Source organism: Mobula hypostoma, chromosome 7 (genome assembly GCF_963921235.1).
Source record: "Mobula hypostoma chromosome 7, sMobHyp1.1, whole genome shotgun sequence".
In the NCBI taxonomy this organism is placed as follows: Eukaryota; Metazoa; Chordata; class Chondrichthyes; order Myliobatiformes; family Myliobatidae; genus Mobula; species Mobula hypostoma.
In genome coordinates, this window is record NC_086103.1 from 102,697,814 (window position 1) to 102,718,246 (window position 20,433).

Below are 20,433 nucleotides of genomic sequence, written 5' to 3' on the forward strand. Positions count from 1 at the left end.
AAAGATTTTGCTCCCTGAATACTTTTGGGTGCATCTTGTGGATTTTGAGCTGCTGATCATGAAAATCACCAGGAATTTTCCCTATCACCTGCTATTTTGTTGGAATCACCTGTATTTGTGATTTCAATTCATAATTCAAGTCAATTAAAATGTTGTCCACAACGTAAGCTGAAAAATTTTATAACTTGTCCAGGCATGACTGGGCATGCTTAGGCAGGACAGATGTTGCATGGCAGGACAGGTTTTAGAAAGGTTATAAGTTTGCGTTAAGGACTTTGGTATTTGAAACAGTTGTTTCCCAGAATAACTGATGGTAAGATTAAGTATGGCATTTGTGTTGGTCCACAAATCAAACAGGTCATCAATGATAGACAATTCAAAGAACTTCTAGTGGGATCAGATAAAATCGCATGGAAGGAATTCAAGGATATTCATGAAAATTTTCTTGGCAACTACAGAGCAGCAAACTATGTGCAGCTGGTTGACAACATGTGGAAATACACAAACCGTGAATATATAATATATTGCTAAGGATTCATTTTCTGCATTCCTATTGTGACCTCCTTCCTGTAAATCTTGGTGCTGTCAGTGACGAGCACGGTGAAAGGTTTCACCAGGACATTGAGGTCATGGAGAAACGGTATCAGGGCAACAGGAATCCATCAGTGTTGGCTGTTTATGGTTGGACACAAGCAAGAAATACAAATGAATATCACCATCAAAACATTTTTTGTTTAGTTCAACAATTGCAAAGCAAAAACACCGTTATACAATTAAACACATTATATTCAATAAAAGTTAATTTCTTGTTTCTCCAAACTCCTACATGATACAAGTAGTCTGAAATCATATTTATGTTCAGCTTCAAGTGATCTACCATGAACATAAAAAAAATTTTGAGGAAGCAACACTTCTGAAAAAAAGATTGTTGTCCAGTGAAGGTGGGACAAGGGTGCATGGTTAGATAATCATCTCTCTATTGCCTATTATTCAAGAGCTATCCTTCATGCATGGAATTGAAAGTGATAGGGTTAGGTTGCTGAGAAGTTTTACCCTTGCCACTGAATTAAGACCTTGCTCTGGGAAGCTCATGTATTCAACGGCTACCCAATATTAAAAGAAACTATACACGGACACAGTATAAAATGAAGTTCAGGACTTGGGGTGTCAAGAAGCTCGTAGGTAATCCCATCAGTGTCAGACCCGCATGCCATTCTGTTATGATAGCTTGGCAACTCTAACTTTGATATCAGTCCATTGAGAGAAGCACATTGGGTGGAAGATCTCCAGTTCAAAGAAACTTTCTTCTAGAAGGGCAAACCAGAAAAGGAACACCATTTTCATGGAGTGAATTTTGCATTAAGAAATGTGCCAGTCCATTATCTCAGCAACTTCTCCATGACAAAGTAGAGAATGAGTATTCGAGGAGGTATTGACAATCTTGAGACTGAGCTTTAGGTGCACACAGAAGCCCTGTATAAATGCTGGAAAGTTCATACCAGCTCACAAATTACGCATCTGCCTACCTCATCAGCTGCCCCCTGCCTTGTCTGTAAAAGGCTCTATGGTTCCTACATTGGATTCATCAGCCAGGTCAAAATACACAAATCCAGACTGGAAACAAGTGGATCTCAATCCTGAGCGACTTTCTGATAAGAAAATGATTCCCAAAGCAACTGGAGACTGAAATCTTTGAAGGGGTCTATATTGTCTACTGAAAATTGTTTCTTAAGTTTATAGTCTAATATTTCTGTCACATTGTACAATTGATTTTGTTGTTACTGATCATAACCCAGGTCATATGGTACTGCTCCAGAAATTCAGCTGGGCACGTTATAATGTGAATTCTGTTTCTTACCCCCATTGACATCATTCTTCAAGGGTTGCTGGGGAAATTCAACCAGGTTGTCTTGGGAGCTCCCTTGGAGAATTTGGTTACAATGGCACTATGTTGGACGGAGATCATACTTGGATGAGTCTCATTATTTGTATTATATCATTTTGACAATTCCATCACCACTCCCTTCCTTCCCACCAAACACGTTGTTACACAAACCACGGTATTGTTCCACTGTATATGGGAATGGAGGATATTGTGAGATCTAGGAAGGAAGTGAAAAGGTAGTTAAAAAGATATTTCTTCTAGTGTTGGATATAGCCATGGCTAATTGATCATAAGCTGTTAAAGTTAACTTAGGAGAGTAATAGAAAACATTTATTTACAAGAGGTACTGGGTGTGTTCTCTTTCATGATAAGCAGTAGACATCAGCAGAATTAATAAATAATAGTAGCTCTCTTGCTGAGTATTCAGGATATGTTCCCAGGAATGAGACTGCTAATGGAATGATGACCACAAGGGGTCATTGTAGTACAATATATACAGAGATGCATTACTGACAGCACCACCGTGAGAGAGCAGCTTACCTCATACAAACCTTTGCTTTCCCTCCAGCTTTGTGTTGCTGTTCCTGCAAGATCCTGAGGTGAATTCAGCAATGAATTGCCCTTGGCTTTGTCTGAAGATCACCAGATCCTGCAGTCTCTCTCATGGAATCTGCTGTCTCTCTGTTTGTTTGGCTGCACAGCTCTCCCAGCCCATGAATTTCTCAATGGTTGTAGGCTCAGTCATGGGCAGGGCAGTTGAACTTATTACTAAAGAGAAATCTTTGGACTGTAACTTCATCATCCTCAGCTGGAGGTAATGAGGGATTCTGTAAGAACGAAGAACGGAGCAGGAACTGCGACTGCCTGCTCAGGGGTGTAGCCCTGAACCCCACTTGGAGTCATTGAGTTATAGAGCATGGAAAAAAGGTCAACCACACCTGGCCATGCCAGTCCACAAATCGCTTCAGTACATCTCATGTTTCTGCTTCAACCACTTCCATTGTTAGCTGATTCAGTATATCTACAACTTCTAAATATCTTCCAGCTGTGATGTAAAAAGTTACTCCAGAGGTTCTTTTCAAACCTTTCACTTCTAACCTTAAAACTGTAATTCCCAACCCTGAACGAGATACTGTGCACCCTGTCTGAGCCCCTTGTGATCTTATACACCTTTATGAGTTCACACGTCAGTCTCCTATGTTCAAGGAGTAAAGGCCCGGGTTGCCTAACTGGTGTCTATAACTCAGTTCCTTGAGTCCTGGCAACATCCTTGCAATTTTCTGTACTCTTTACAGTTCAATCACATAATTTATATCACAGGGTGACAAAAATTGAACACAAGTGTGAGCACAACAATGTCTTTTAAAATCACAATGTAATCTTCCAACTTCTATATCAATTCCCTCATTGATAAAGTCCAGCAAGCCAAAAGCCTTCTTCACTGCCCTGTCTACCTGTAACACTACTTTAAGAGAACTGTGCCTGTAATTCAAGATCCTTCAGTTCTACAACAGTACCCAGGGTCCTTCAGTTAAATGTAAAGGTCCTACATTGATTTGACCTTCCAAAACGTAACACATTTGCGCTTATCTGAACTAAATTCTATTTGCTATTCCTTAGTCCTTCTACTGGGCCAAGCGAGATGTCACTGAAGTTCTTGCTAAACCCCTTCACTATCAATGACACCATTTAACTTAGTGTTATCTGCAAACTTGCTAACTATTCCCTGTATAATTTCATCCAAATTGTTAATATAAATGAGAAATTAAAACGTGCCCAGCATCAATAACTGGGGAACAGCACTAGACCTTCAACCTGAGAAACATTCTTCCACCATCACCCTCTGTTTCCTCCCATCTAGTCGATTTTGTATCCAGTTTGTTAGCTCTCCTTGAATGCCATACAATCTAATCATCTAGAGCACCTTGTAACGTAGAACATTATCTAAAGCCTTGCTGAAGTCCCTATAAACTATGTCAACCACTCCCCCCTCATCGATCTTCCTCATCACTTAATAAGAAAACACAATTAAACTTGTAAGACAAGATTTCCCATGCACGAAACCATGCTCCTTTCTCCGAATCAAATCCTGCCTTTTGAAAAGTAACTACATCTTATCACTCAGAATGCTTTTCAGTAACTTACCCATCATGGATGTTAGGCTAATGAGTTTATAATTACAGCTCTTCATAAATAAAGGCACAACATTTGCTATCTTCCTGTCTTCCTGCATCTTGCCAGTGGATGGTGATGTTGCAAGTATCTCAGCAAAGGCTACCACAATTTCCTCTTTCTTCTCATAATGTTCTTGATATATCTCATCCAATCCCCACCTCTACTACTGTAATATGGACTTCCTACAAAGCATCTCCATAAGCTTAGCCAAGCTCCCAAGTCTTCATATCTTTCTCCATAGAAAATGAGAAGTAATTATTGATAACTCTGCCCATTTCCAGCCTCTCTCCATGCAGGTTTCCACCTTGGTCTTTAATGAGCCCTATTGTCACTCCTTTTCACTTAACGTTAAGATACTCTGTAATTATCTCAGCCAAAGCTCTTGTGCCTTCATTGGTCGAGTATACCCAAGCATCCTCTATATATTGTATGCCCAGTCATTCACTTGTTCTCAGCTAGCTGTCTGTCTCTGGCCAAAGCCACTTTCTTTTTCTTGACCAGAATTACTATATACCTTGACATCCAGGGTTACCAGCTTCCAACAGCTTTGCCTTTTACTTCAACAGGAATATCTACTCCTTGAACTCTTGCTGCCTCATGATTGTGAAATAATTTGACTGAAGCCATACCTGCCATTTTGGCAATGATCAATTAATGTGAAGTTTTTTTTATTATCCTGTATATCTTCTCCCTTCTTACTGTGCTCTTGCAATCTTATAACCCAGGATAACAAAGATTTAGCTTCCTGACTACTTTTGGGTGTATCTTATGGATTTTAGTCTGCTGATAATGAAAAGCACCACGAAATTTCCCTATCACATGCCATTTAAAAATCACCTATATTTGTTTTATTCAATTCATAATTAAAGTCAATTAAAATTTTGCCCACAATGTTGGATCCTGATATTTTCAGAATTCAGAGGCTTGGGAGTCAAGAATGAGGCATAAAACTTGATGCGTTGACTAAAAAGAAAACATTCCGGTGATAATACTTAACTTATAAAATAGCCCAATGCAAGTGGCATGCCACTTGCTACAGAAAAACTGAAAGCTTCTAGAATAATATGGAAGCAGCTACACTACAGTTTCTGGAAAACTCAGTGAACAATTACACATACTGCAGAAGATCATATAAAAATACAAGCAATCATAGGAAAGTTAAACAACAAGAAAAATAAAGGGGAAATAACAGTTCAACACCTGAATCCAACATAATTCAATACTGGTTTAAAACGCTCCAACGTGCCAAAGGTATCTCGTCCTGTAAACAAACTTGTCAAATCAACCTCCGGAAGCTCCTGTCTAATACAGTCAATATTTATTTTGGCCCAATTCAGAACTCAAACCTATGAACCAGTTCATCCCTTTCTTTTACTTTTTTTAAAAAAACGAACGGAACTATGGTCACAGTCCCAAAGTAATCCCCTACCATGACTTCAGTCACGTCTTCATCATCTCACAGGAGAAGATCAAGTTTTGACCCTTCCCTGGTAGGGGCCCTCTATATACTGCCTGAAGAAACTTCCAGAGCACACTGCTCACCCCATCAAGGCTTTTAACAGAATGGCAATCTGAGTCAATATTAGGAAAGTTAAAATCTTCTACACTGACAATTCTATTATTCACACAAGTCTCAACAGTCTGTCCGCACTTTTATTCTCTAATTCACAAGGACTACTTGAGGAACTACAGTACCATCCAAACATGATGATCACCCCATTATTATTTCTCAGTTCCATCCGTAAAGCCTCACCAGAGAATTCTTCAGTAATCAGAAACTTCTGACCACTCAGTGCTCGTGCTACTCACTCAACAGCAGTTCTCAATGGTAGTCTCTCCATTTTGATCCTTGGGGCAATACACTGCTGGTGAAATTCCAGGAGAAGGCAGAGGTTTGCATCAAGCTCTTTCCACTCAGCACAATGGTGTGCAGCAATAAAGACACTGCTTTGCATCATATTCCCAGCCAAGTAACAGAATCATCACCATCTCACATTTTCAATGGTAACTCTCTGAAGCTGAAACCCTGACTGACTTTCACTTCCCAATCTTGGAACTTGAAAATCAGTTGTAGCATCCTGCCCTCTGACCAATCCACCTGTTACCTGATGATATAGGACTATGCTCAGCAGTATATATGAAACAGTACTCTAAATATCTCTTAAGCAGTATATCATAGATAGATAGATAGATATACTTTATTAATCCCGAGGGAAATTTGGTTTCGTTACAGCCGCACCAACCAAGAATAGAGCATAAATATAGCAATACGAAAAAACCCCAACAATCAAACAACAAAATGCAAAACTATGCCAGATGAAAAATAAGTCCAGGACCAGTCTATTGGCTCAGGATGTCTGACCCTCCACAGGAGGAGCTGCACGTTCAATGGCCACAGGCAGGAACGACCTCCCGTGCCACCAAGTGTTGTATCACGGTGGAATGTGGCCGAAATCCAACAGTAAAAAGTTCAATATCCAGTCTGAAAACACGTTCCTCGATCGTAATATACCCCGGATTGCACCATCCGTTGTTAGCCAGATCAGTAAGCACCCAACTCCTTTACGCTTACCGCTCTCAGTGCACTTCCGGTCAGCCGGAACGGTATTACCCATCGAACTCCTCTTCTCTAAAAGTCTCTGTTATCTCAGCCCGGTCCTCTTTTCTCGGCTTTGTGATCCCCCTCTGTGTGTTTTCCTCCGGATGTCAGTAGGGGTGTCTGCCGCTCTGTTCGCTAAGCCGACCGGAATTTGCTAGTCCGTGGAATACACAATGCGACCAATATGAATCATTATTCTGAATATCTCTGAATAATTTTATAAACTTGACTGATTTTTAAAAAAATTCTCAAATCACCTTAGATGAGTTGTTTGCATCTTCAGAAGTAAGCTGAGAGGCGCACACTGAAGAAATATAATACATTCACCTGAAATGATATTAGAAGATAATTGAAAAGAATGGAGTAAAAGCATAGAATGAAAGCCACTGGAGTGTTTTAAAACTAATAACCTTGTTCAAAGTAAGTTCATTATCAAAGTACTTTTATGTCTGCATGTACTACCTTGAGATTCATTTTCTACTGGGCATTCACAGTAAATGCAAAGAAACACAGAAGAACCAATGAAAAACGCACACAAGATGAAGAAACAACCAGTGTGCAATAGACAACAAATGCTGCAAATGAATGTGATTGTCCATCTTGTCTAATGATGACAAGAAACCTGTGCAGGAGAGTTTTTAAAGTGGAAAAGCCATTACACTGGGGAAGCTCCACTCTCTCAACTTCAGTAGTCCGGGTCATGTGCTACAGACAACTATCACAAACTTGGTTGCAGTGGATGACTATGATGTCTTCTGTGCCTTGTCATGCCCTTTGCTCTCCATGGAGTGCTGTGGTACCACATTCCTGGCTATTGGATCTTACTCTAAATCTCATCTGCCTAGTCTGCCAGAGATGACTTTGCATACTACGACAGGCATGTCCTTATCTCACCAGGGTATGAGGCCGCTGGCTACTCTCACCTGATTCGGCCCACCTGTCAAGGTGGTGCACTGGGGTGTGGCTGCTGGCCCATGCAGCAGCTACTTGGAGCCGCAGGTGAGAGTTGAGTGTCCATTGGGGACTGGAGGTGAGTGAGCTGCCCCAGAATGGACACAACAAGCCCCTTCACCAGAGGTGCTACCCCTCCCTAAACTCTGGAAATACAAAAAAAAACAAACAAAATAATAATAATAAATAAATAAGTTATAAATATTAAGAATGTGAGATGAAGAGTCCTTGATAGTGAAGACATTGGTTGCGGGAACATTTCAGTGATGGGGCAAGTGAAGTTGAGTGAATTTATCCCCTCTGTTTCAAGAGCCTGATGGTTGAGGGGAAATAAGTATTTCTGAACCTGGTGGTGTGAGTCCTGAGGCTCCTCCTTCCTGATAGCAGCAGTGAGAAGAGAGCATGTCCTGGGTGCTGGCGGTCCTTGATGATAGATGCTACTTTCCTGCAACAGTGCTCCATATAAAGTCGATGCATTTTAAGATGCTGGAAAAGATCTGTAGCTCAGGTTGAGGATGTTGTTGTGAACTGGCTTGTTAGCTTGCAGACGTTTCATTACTCAGCTAGGCAATATCATCTGTGCAACTTCGAATGAAATGTTGGTGATCTAAATTTTTCGTCTTTTATGTGTCCTGTGATTAGTCCGTGTGTGTAAGTGAGTGAGTGAGAGAGAGAGTGTGTGTGTGTGTGTATGCGCATGCGTGTGTGTGTGTGTGTGTGTGTGTGTGTGTGTGTGTGTGTTCGGGGAGGGAGTAGTATATGTGCTATTTCTGTTGGTTACCAATTATGAAATCAGCGATTGGTTTATTAAAATTCAATCAGGTGATAATTGCTGTCCGGGCTGTGTTCGTGACCATTATGTAGGATTAACATTGTCCTCATTGATTGACGTGTGTAAACAAGTTGAGTCAAATTTATTTGTATAGCACATTTAAAAACAACCCATGTTGACCAAAATAATGTGCAGATCAGGTGTGAATTGGCTCTGGATTGATGACTTGACGCTAAAGTGGGATGTAATCTGGGTTCATTTCGACATGCTTGTTGATAGAATTCTTAGATAGCCTCTAAGAATTCTCAGGCTTGGCCTAGGATAGTGACATTGGTCCAGTGGAATTGATGTGCTTCACTGTCACAATGTATAGATATAAGGGAAAGTTGATCATGATGATTTACAGCTAGTTGGTGTTCATGTACCCTTGTTGATAGCTTCCTACCAGTCTTCCCAATACAACGCTTGTCGCAGCTGGCGCATGGAGTATACTTTATACTTTATACTTTATTGTCACCGAACAATTGATACTAGAACGTACAATCATCACAGCGATATTTGATTCTGTGCTTCTCGCTCCCTGGATTACAAATCGACAGTAAATATTAAAAATTTAAATTATAAATCATAAATAGAAAATAGAAAAATGGAAAGTAAGGTAGTGCAAAAAAAAAAACAAGTGGCAGGTCTGGATATTTAGAGGGTACGACCCAGATCCGGGTCAGGATCCGTTCAGCAGTTTTATCACAGATGGAAAGAAGCTGTTCCCAAATCTGGCCATACGAGTCTTCAAGCTCCTGAGCCTTCTCCCGGAGGGAAGAGGGATGAAAAGTGTGTTGGTTGGGTGGGTCATGTCCTTGATTATCCTGGCAGCACTGCTCCGACAGTGTGCGGTGTAAAGTGAGTATATGTTGTTCATTCTGTGCGTCGTAGGTGGGGGCCTTTTATTCTGGATAAACATTGGCGTAGTGTGGCTGTAGGTTTGTGTGCTACTGTTCACAGAGCCAGAGGCATTGTTCGCCACACAGAATTCTATCAACAAGTATGTCGAAATGAACCCGGCTTACATCCCACTTCAGCGTCAAATCATCAATCCAGAGCCAATTCACACCTGATTACACGTGTCAATCAATGAGGACGGCATTAATCCTATAACGGTCACTAAAATAGCCCGGACAACAATTATCCCCTAATCAGATTTTAATGAACCAATCGCGGATTACATAATCGAAAACCAATAGAAATGGCACATATACTGCCCGCCCCCCCCCCCCCACACACACACACACACACACACACCTACCACAGGACACATAAAAGACGAGCAATGTAGATCACCAACATTTCTTTTGAAGTTGCGCTGATGATGCTGAAGCTGGGTAATGAAACCTCTGCAAGCTAACAAGCTCGCTTAGCGACCTACTCAACAACAACAGTAGATGTACTCAGTGGTGGGAATGGCTTTACCCGTGATGGACTGGGCCATATCCACTACTTTTCCATTCAATGGCATTGATGCCTCCAAACCAGGCCGTGATGCAACCAGTCAGTACACTCTCCACCGAGCATCTATAGAAGTTTGACAACGTTTTTAGATGATATGCCGAATCTTTGCAAACTTCTTTGAAAGTAGCGGTGTTGTCCTACCTTCCTTGTAGAGGCACTTACATGCTGGAGTCAGCACAGATCCTCTGAAATGAAAACAGCAAGGAATTTAAAGTGCCAATCCTCTCCGCCTATGATCCCCTAATGAGAATTTGCTTATGGACCTCCGGTTTCCTCCTGCTGTAGTCAATAATCAGATCTTCAGTTTTGCTGAAAGGTTATTGTTGTGACATCGTTCAGACAGATTTTTCAATTTCCCTCTTATATGCTGATTAGTCATCACCTTTGATTTGGCCAAGAATAGTGGTGTCATCAGTAAGCTTGAATATAATATTGGAGCTGTGCCTAGCCACACAGTCATAAGTGTAAAGCCAGTAGAGCAGGGGCCAAGCACACAGCTCTGTGGTTCACCTTTGCTGATCATGATTGAGGAGATGTTGCTGCCTGGGGTTGCGATGGCAGTGTGTTTAGACTACCTCCCTGTAATAGGAAGCAAATGCATTTTTAAAGCAACCAGCATTTCATATAGCTGAGCCCTCTTCTGTACTGCCTTTTCACCTATGACTGCGTTCCTGTACGTGGTTCTAACTCCATAATCAAGTTCGCAGATGACACCACGGTGGTTGGCCTGATCAGAGGGGATGATGAGACACCCTACAAGGATGAAGTCCAGCACCTGGCTGCATGGTGTGCCGACAGCAACCTGGCCCTTAACACCCAGAAAACCAAGGAGATCATTGCGGACTTCAGGCATGCTAGGAGCCACACTCAAGTCCCCATCTACATCAACGGAGCTGTAGTGGTGTGTGTATCAAACTTCAAGTTCCTTGGTGTCCACATTTCCAAGGATCTCAGGTGGTCCCTGAACTCCTCCATCCTGATCAAAAAGGTGCAACAGCGCCTTTATTTCCTGCGGAGCATCAAGAAAGCTCACCTCTGTCCCAGGATACTGACGGACTTTTACCACTGTACCATTGAGAGCATACTCACCAACTGCATCTCAGTGTGGAATGGCAATTGTCCCATATCAGACCGCAAAGCACTCCAGCGTGTGGTGAAAACTGCCCAGCAGATTATTGGCACCCAATTGCCCACCATTGAGAACATCTACCATAAGCGCTGCCTGGCCAGGGCGAAAGGCATTATCAAGGACGCATCTCACCCTAACCATGGACTTTTTACTCTCCTCCCATCCGGTAGGCACTACAGGAGCCTCCGCTCCCACACCAGCAGGCACAAGAAGAGCTTCTTCCTTGAGGCTGTGACCCTGCTGAACCTCACATCACAGCGCTAAGCAGTATTGCACCCATATTGGACTGTCTCTGTACTTTTATATTTGTGTGCTGTAGCACTTACTTTTTATTCACAGTTATTTTGTAAATAATGTGGCGACCCACTTTCTGGCACCCACGAACGGGCTCACAACAACACGCGCAGGCAGAGGGCCGGCCCCAAAAAAGGCACCAGGCCATCTTCACCAGCAGGGGGAAAATCCCACGCGCGGAAAGGGTCTGGGAATATGCATTCCCCACAGCAGTCCCGCCCCAGGGCGGGCGGGAACGGGAAGGCTTTAAAGCAGGCCGCGAAGTCTGAATAAATATCTTTCATCGCAACTCTAACTCGCCGACTCCGTGTGGTTATTCTAGCGCTGTGTGTAGCACACCACTACAATTGGTGACCCCGACGGCCCAAACGATATTTGGACCAGAGATGACCGACGCTGCATCTGTTCACGCAGTTTTGTTAAAACTGCCAAGCTTCTGGACGCTGCGACCCTAATTATGGTTCGAACAAGTAGAAGCACAATTCCACATTCGGCAGATAACCTCGGAGTCCACTCGCTACTACTACGTGCTGAGCTCACTCGACCAGGAGACTGCTGCACAAGTTGAGGAGTTTATACAGTTGCCCCCGGAGGATGGCAAATACACAGCATTCAAAACCCTGCTCATAAGGACTTTTGGACTCTCACGGTGCGAACGAGCACGCCGCTTAATGCACCTGGATGGTTTGGGAGACAAGTCGCCGTCAGCATTAATGAACGAGATGCTGGCCCTGGCTGAAGGACACAAACCCTGCCTCATGTTCGAGCAGGCGTTCCTAGAGCAACTGCCCGAGGACATATGCCTGCTGCTGTCCGACGCAGATTTCAGCAACTCCCGGGAGGTGCGGCCCGAGCAGATGTGTTGTGGAATGCCAAGGAGAGAGGGGCGCCCGTCGCACAGATCACCAAGCGGCGTGCCCAACGACAGACCAGACCAGGCCCGGCAGCAGAGCCTACAAAACCTGGCGACGGGAGTGAGGAGCCCAATGAACAATGGTGCTTCTACCACCAGCGGTGGGGCACAGAGGCCCGCCGCTGCAGACCACCCTGCAAATTCCCGGGAAACGCCAGGGCCAGCCGCCGCTGATGGCTACGGCGGCTGGCCATCAGGACAGCCTCCTGTACGTCTGGGACAAGCAGTCGGGACGCCGCTTTTTGGTCGACACCGGAGCGGAGATCAGCGTCTTACCTCCAACGAGTTACGACACCCGCAACAGAGAACCGGGACCCACTCTGAGGGCCGCAAATGGCAGCACAATACGAACCTACGGCACCCGCATGGTGCGGCTACAGTTCAGCTCCAGCCGGTTCACGTGGGACTTCACACTGGCCGCCGTGGCCCAACCACTCCTGGGGGCGGATTTTCTACGAGCCCACAGCCTGCTGGTCGACCTGCAAGGGAAGTGATTAGTCCATGCCAAGACTTTTCAAACGTTCTCCCTGGGTGAATCACAGTTGCCAACCCCACACCTGGATTCCATCACGCTGTCCGACGACGAATTCACCAGGGTCCTGGCGGATTTCCCATCAGTACTGACACCGCAGTTCACGGCAGCCATGCCCAGGCACGGAGTACAGCACCACATCCCGACTCAGGGACCACCCCTCCACGCCCGTGCTCGAAGGCTTCCCCTGGACAAGTTCCGACGGGTGAAGGAGGAGTTCAAGAAGATGGAGGAATTGGGGATCATACGACAGTCTGACAGCCCATGGGCCTCCCCCCTTCACATGGTGCCCAAGGCAATGGGGGGCTGGAGACCATGTGGTGACTACCGCAGACTGAACGAGGCTACAACACCAGACCGCTACCTTGTGCCGCACATTCAAGACTTCGCAGCAAACCTACACGGCGCAAGGATCTTTTCCAAGGTAGACCTCGTCTGGGGTACCATCAAATCCCTGTACATCCGGACGACATCCCCAAAACAGCACTTATCACCCCGTTTGGACTTTTCGAATTCCTCCGAATGCCGTTTGGTGTAAAGAATGCCGCACAGACTTTCCAGCGGCTAATGGACGCGGTGGGACGCGACCTGGACTTTACATTCATCTATCTGGACGACATCCTCATAGCCAGCAGTAGTCGTCAGGAGCATCTGTCCCACCTCCGCCAGCTTTACTCCCGCCTGAGCGAATTCGGCCTTACAATCAACCCGGCGAAATGCCAGTTCGGACTCAACACCATCGACTTCCTGGGCCACAGGATTACTAAAGACGGGGCAACCCCGCTGCCCGCCAAGGTAGACGCGGTTCGCCACTTCCCCCGACCCAACACAATCAAAGGCCTGCAGGAATTCGTAGGTATGGTGAATTTCTACCACCGTTTCCTCCCCTCAGCAGCCTGAACCATGCGCCCCCTGTTCACTCTGATGTTGGGTAAGGGCAAGGACATTACCTGGGACGAAGAGGCTGCAACCGTTTTTGTTAAAACCAAAGAGGCCTTGGCAAATGCCGTGATACTAGTGCACCCCAGAACGGACGTTCCTACTGCCCTCACGGTGGACGCATCCAACACAGTGGTTGGTGGAGTGCTGGAACAACTCATCGAGGGCAGCTGGCAACCCCTGGCGTTCTTCGGCAAACACCTACGACCACCTGAACTCAAATACAGTGCTTTCGACCAGGAGCTATTGGCACTATACCTGGCAATCCGGCATTTCAGGTACTTCTTAGAAGGTAGGCCCTTCACCGCGTTCACTGATCACAAACCGCTTACCTTTGCGTTCATGAAGGTATCCGACCCCTGGTCGTCCCGCCAGCAGCGACATCTGTACTACATCTCTGAGTACACAACGGACATCCGGCATGTCTCAGGAAAGGACAACGTCGTGGCGGACGCACTTTCCAGACCGACCATACAGGCCCTGTCCCAGGGGGTGGACTATGCAGCGCTGGCAGAGGCACAGCAGGCAGACGCTGAGATCCCCAGTTACAGGACTGCAGTCTCCGGTTTGCAGCTCCAAGATCTCCCTGTAGGCCCAGGTGAGAGGACCCTACTATGTGACGTAGCTACTGGCCAACCCCGCCCCGTCGTCCCAGCAGCCTGGCGTCGGCGGGTTTTCAAGTCCATTCACAACTTAGCGCACCCCTCCATCAGGACAACCATCCGGCTGATCTCCAACAGGTTCGTGTGGCGTGGACTGCATAAACAGGTCAGTGAATGGGCCAAAACGTGCATGTAGTGCCAAACGGCCAAGGTGCAGTGGCACACCAAGGCTCCGCTGCAGTGGTTCGAACCCACCCGCCGGCGGTTCGACCACATCCATGTGGATTTCGTGGGGCCCCTGCCAGTGTCACGAGGAGCGCAGTACCTCCTAACTATGATAGACCGGTTCACCAGATGGCCAGAGGCTGTCCCGCTCACCGACACCACCTCCGAATCCTGCACCCGAGCACTGATCGCAATCTGGGTAGCACGCTTCGGGGTACCGGCCCACATTACCTCTGACAGGGGCGCCCAGTTCACCTCCAGTCTGTGGTCAGGTATGGCCAACCTTTTAGGATCTCAGCTACACCACACAACTGTCTACCACCCACAGTCGAACGGACTAGTGGAGCGCTTCCACCGTCACCTGAAATCGGCTCTCATGGCCTGCCTGGAGGGGCCTGACTGGGTGGACGAACTTCCCTGGGTCCTGCTCGGAATCCGCACGGCGCCCAAAGAGGATCTACACACCTCGTTGGCCGAGTTGGTGTACGGCACGCCCCTGGTCATCCCAGGAGAGTTGATACCAGCCCCAAGGAGGCAAGAGGAAGAACCCGCAGCAGTCCTGGACAGACTGCGTGAGAGGCTCGGTAACCTGGCCCCCATCCCCACTTCACAGCATGGACAGAGCCCGACCTGCGTACCCAAAGACCTGCAGAACTGTAAGTTTCTTTTTGTACGACGGAGCGGACACCGGGCACCGCTACAGCGGCCCTATGAGGGGCCGTTTAAGGTGATCAGCAACAACGGGTCCACGTTCGTGCTGGATATTGGGGGGAGAGAGGAGGTATTCACAGTGGACCGACTCAAACCGGCCCATGTGGACTTGGCGCAGCCGGTCCAGGCTCAGGCACCGCGGCGCAGGGGCAGACCTCCCAAACAGAGACCGATCCAGACTGTGGACATTGGGGGAGGTATCGCCGGTTCTGGGGGGCGGGGTTATGTGGCGACCCACTTTCTGGCACCCACGAACCGGCTCACAACAGCGCGCGCAGGCAGAGGGCTGGCCCCAAAAAGGGCGCCAGGCCATCTTCACCAGCAGCGGGAGAATCCCGCACGCAGAAAGGGTCTGGGAATATGCATTCCCCACAGCAGTCCCGCCCCAGGGAGGGTGGGAACGGGAAGGCTTTAAAGCGGGCCGCGAAGTCTGAATAAATATCTTTCATCGCAACTATAACTCACCGACTCCGTGTGGTTATTCTAGCGCTGTGTGTAGCACACCACTACAATAACATTATTTTTCGCATTTCCGGTCAGATTTTAACTGCATTTCATTGGCTTTGTGTCTGTACTCGGCACAATGACAATGAAGTTGAATCTAATCTAATATAGAAGGGCATTGTCTAATAACTGACACCACGCTATTTCCCCACCCAAGCATTCAGTATCAAGCGAGAAAGCTGAAGAACTAGTAGATATCATTAGTCGTGACAAGCTGTCTTTCGCATTTTAGGTTAACTTTGACTGAAATATTTTCCATGATGGAATGAAAATACTACTTGAGCCAATTGTTTGGGTTATATTGAAGGATTATGAAATCCTAATTACAATTGATTTATAGAAACACAGAAAAAAAGAACCATGAGTGAATTATTTAAGCATTTGATTTGTTATGCTACTTATCTCTATCACTGCTGACCCTACATTTATTATCCTGCTCCTGTCTTCTCCCCACACCTCTATATCCATTCTGCATGAAGAAATATATTTATTCCTATCTGAAATATTGAATAATTTGTATTCCGCTGCCTTTTGTGGTTGTAATTCCACAAGATCATCACTTTCTGACTTAAGACGTTTCTCCTGAACTTCATGCAAAATGGTTTATGCCATGCTCTGAGCTCATGACTGGTATGGAAGTTGTCCTGTCGAAGACCAAAAGAAGCTGCAGAAGATCGTGAACACGGTGCAGCACATCTCACAAACCAATCTTCCGTCCTTAGACTCACTTTACACCACACGCTTTCAGAGCAGTGCTGCCAGGATAATCAAGGACACGACCCACCCAGCCAACACACTTTTCGTCCCTCTTTCCTCCAGGAGAAGACTCAGGAGCTTGAAGACTCGTACGGCCAGATTTGGGAACAGCTTCTCTCCAATTGTGATAAGACTGCTGAACGGATCCTGACCCAGATCTGGGCTGTACCCTCCAAATATCTGGACCTGCTTCTCGGTTTTTTTGCACTACCTTACTTTCCATTTTTCTATTTATGATTTATAATTTAAATTCTTAATATCTACTAATTTTTACTATTTTTAATATTTTTTAATATTTAATACTTGTAATCCAGGGAGTGGGAAGCACAGAATCAAATATCACTGTGATGATTGTACATTCTAGTATCAATTGTTTGGTGACAATGAAGTATAAAGTATTAAGTATTAAAGTATTATGACTCCTGGACATGGACTCTCTGGGCTTCATTGACATCTTCCCTGTATCCAGTATGTCTAGTTCTTTCGTCTGTATTCCAGTGAATATAATGTTTTCTCAGATACAAGTCCTTACTCCATTCTAGTAATAAGTCTCAACTTCACTGGATGCATGCATATATTCTCCTATATTGATCATTGATTAAAATTAGAAGGAGGAAATGGTGCAGGAGGAGGAAATAAAGCAGAAGTAAGAGAGATTGTTGGAAAGAAAGGAGGCTGAATATGAGAAAGAAGAAAAACACAATGCATCATATACTTGGCATCACATAATTACTTCCACTGTGAGAAAGAAACAAAATGGGTTTGATGGGTGCATGCCACAGAGAGTCGGGGCAGGACTCTCTAATCAAGAAGCAGGTGTTGGAGCTTGCTGGGGGTGAGGAAGAGTCCATACATTTGTGCTCAAATAAGGAACGTAACCAAGACGTTTTCATAATAAATCTGTTTTGCAGGTGCATCAAGACTTTGGGATGTTGTCCCACCTGGCTTACAGAATGTAATTGATGATAATGAACACAGAGGAATCATCTTCCTCCTCTTGCAGCAAGTTGAGTGGACTCACGAGAGAGTGACTGTACTTGCAAGGAGTAAGTGACAGTCTCATTATACAGGGTCATTGGTTATGATGACAGCTCTCATGGAGGCACTGGCAGTGGCCATTAAATGAATCAGTGCTTCTGAGTGCTCCCATGCAGATCCAAGCAGATGTCTGATCATTGCCACCAGCTTTATGCTCTCAGGAATAAATTGATGCCACTTGCTAGTAGCTTGTTGCGGCCACTAACCAGGTAGATCTGAGATCAGGTTGCTGTTTTCCAGGAATAAAGATGGTCCTTGCAAACTGTTAGCTGTTCAACAGCAGTGTGAAGACATATACATGTCGAGCACCTTTGCTCTGTCCACAACAAGTACGATTTCCCAATGGCCAATTTCCCAACTTTAAGTCCAATTCCCATTCTGATACGTTGGCCTATAGGCTCCTCTACTGCCATGATGAGGACACTCTTAGCTTGGAAGTTCCTGCCATCTAAAATGGGACTATAAACATTCGGGGAAACCAGCCGCAACCTTGTGGCAAATGCAGCAGCATACTTGCCTTTTTGTGGTTTATATTTGTGCACTGGTCTGTGTCAGAAAGGGAAGGAGGAGGGGCACCAGAGGGAGATGATCGACAGGTGGGGAGAAGGGATGTGTTCAAAGGGGAGCCAGAATGGGGAATGGAAAATAAGAGAAGATGGGGGGGGGGATGAATAACTGGAAGTTAGTTAAATGTTTCCTTACATATTTTAATTCCTTTATGTCCAACACTATCAACATGGTTGAAGCTACTACTCTCCTCTGAAAAGACAACCCCTAATACCATCCAAAATGAAATACTAGTCAGAAAGGGAATTAGACACCAGTTAATTCTGCACACCAAGTCTACACTCTCTATCTTTCCTGCTGGTCACCCAACTACCTGTTACCAACACATCGGACGTGACCACCTCAGTACACTTCTATTAGTGATGCTCCATGTTTTGACAAAGTTCTGCAGAGAGAGTGAATAAATTTCTATTGAAGAGTCAAGTTAGCTCAGCAATCTTCAGCATAACTTGTAGCAGATAAAGAGCTGACATTACCCAACAGGTTTTCATTAAATTCAAGTTTATTGTCTTGGGCATACACATCCTGGTATAAATGCCATGAAAATCAATTTGTTGCAGCAGCAGCACAGTACATTACAAAAATAAATTACATAAATTAAATTAAAATAAATTATACATAATTTACTTAACAAAATTGGCAAAAATAAACTTAATGACATGTGCAAGTTGAGGGAAATATTCTGTAATTCAAGGTAGAGATATGGTTTTCCAGTCTGTTCAAGAATCTGATTGCTTTGGAAAAGAAGATATGAGTCCTTAGGCTCTTCTACCTCCTGCCTGAGGGCAGCAATGAGAAAGGGATGATAGATTTCCCTGACAATGGACTTCACCTTCCTGAGACAGCACATCTTGTAATAGTTCCTGATGATGGGAAGAGCTCTGCCCATGTTGGAACTGGCTGAGCCCGCCACTCTTCATTACACCCTTAATAAGGCTGCAATGGGATTTTCAGTTTGTGTTTCTAGTTCAGTAAAAATTGAAGACTCCAGAGATGGTTTCAAAGAGGAAGCTCTGTAACACATGCCAGCTGTGACACAGTTCCAAGCTCAGCATGTAATTCTGCCAATGGCTGGACATGACATCTGATGACCAGTGGTCTTTTCTCTTCAAAGCCTGCTCCACTGCATCGTATACTTTATACTGCACCATCACAAGGAGTGAATTCATTCATTTTGTAGAAGAGTAGGCACTTCTGGCCCTTTGAGCCCCAGCAACACCACAACCTCAATTAACTTTAGCCTAATCACAAGACAATTTACAATGACCGATTAACTTACCCGGTACATCTTTGGACTGTGGGAGGAAACTAGAGCAGCTGGGGAAAACCCACACATTCCACGGGGAGGACATACAGAGACTCCTTACAGAACGGCACCGGAATTGAACTCTGAACTCTGGAACACCCCAGTCTATAATAGTGTTATGCAAACCGCTATGCTACTGTGGTGCTGCATTTCTCTGAGAAACTAAGACTATGCTTAAGGCTTCAGGCTATTTCACCCAGTAAGTTCTGGTGTATCAGCAGTCACTCATCTGTACTGGTCCTATATTTGACTCTCCTTCCACCAGTCTCTCAGGACGTGTAGTCTAAGTTATCACCTCTTTTTTTGGTAAAAACATCTCCCTCATATCCCCTCTAAACCTCTTACCCTTTATCCTAAATCTATGTCCTCTAGTTTTATCTTGCTCCATATGGGGAATATTTCCTGCAGGTTGGACTGTCTAAACTCCTCATAATTTTATATAGCTCAATTAAATCCTTGTTCAGTCACAAACAGAGCATTACACACTGTTCCAGTTTTCGAAGACTCTGAAATCCTAAGGAATTAAATGATCTGGGGATAATGTTTATATTTTCCCTAATGGGAAATTTGGCTGCTAAATTTGTTTGGTGGCATTCAGAGCAGTTGACATATTTCTCCAATTTACTGCCAAAGAAAAATAAGTAATGCACGATAAATTCATTTTTAACTGAATGATGCTGCCTGTCTTAAGTAATCATTTGGGAACTTCATTACCTTCACTTCAATATACTATAAATTTTCTGATAGTTAAATAATGGAAACATTTGGGAAAAAATATTAACAAATGTACTTTAGAAAACTAAATTCTCTATTGGGAAAGTAATCTGTTGCAGCCGAAGAAATTAAAGCTAATAATAAACTCACGTTGGAGGAGCAACACCCTATATTCCGTCTGGGTAGCATCCAACCTGATGGCATGAACATCAATTTCTCAAACTTCCAGTAATGACTCACCCCCCCCCCACCACCCTTCATCATTCTCCATTCCCATTTCCCTCTCTCACCTTAATCACCTTACCAGCCCATCAC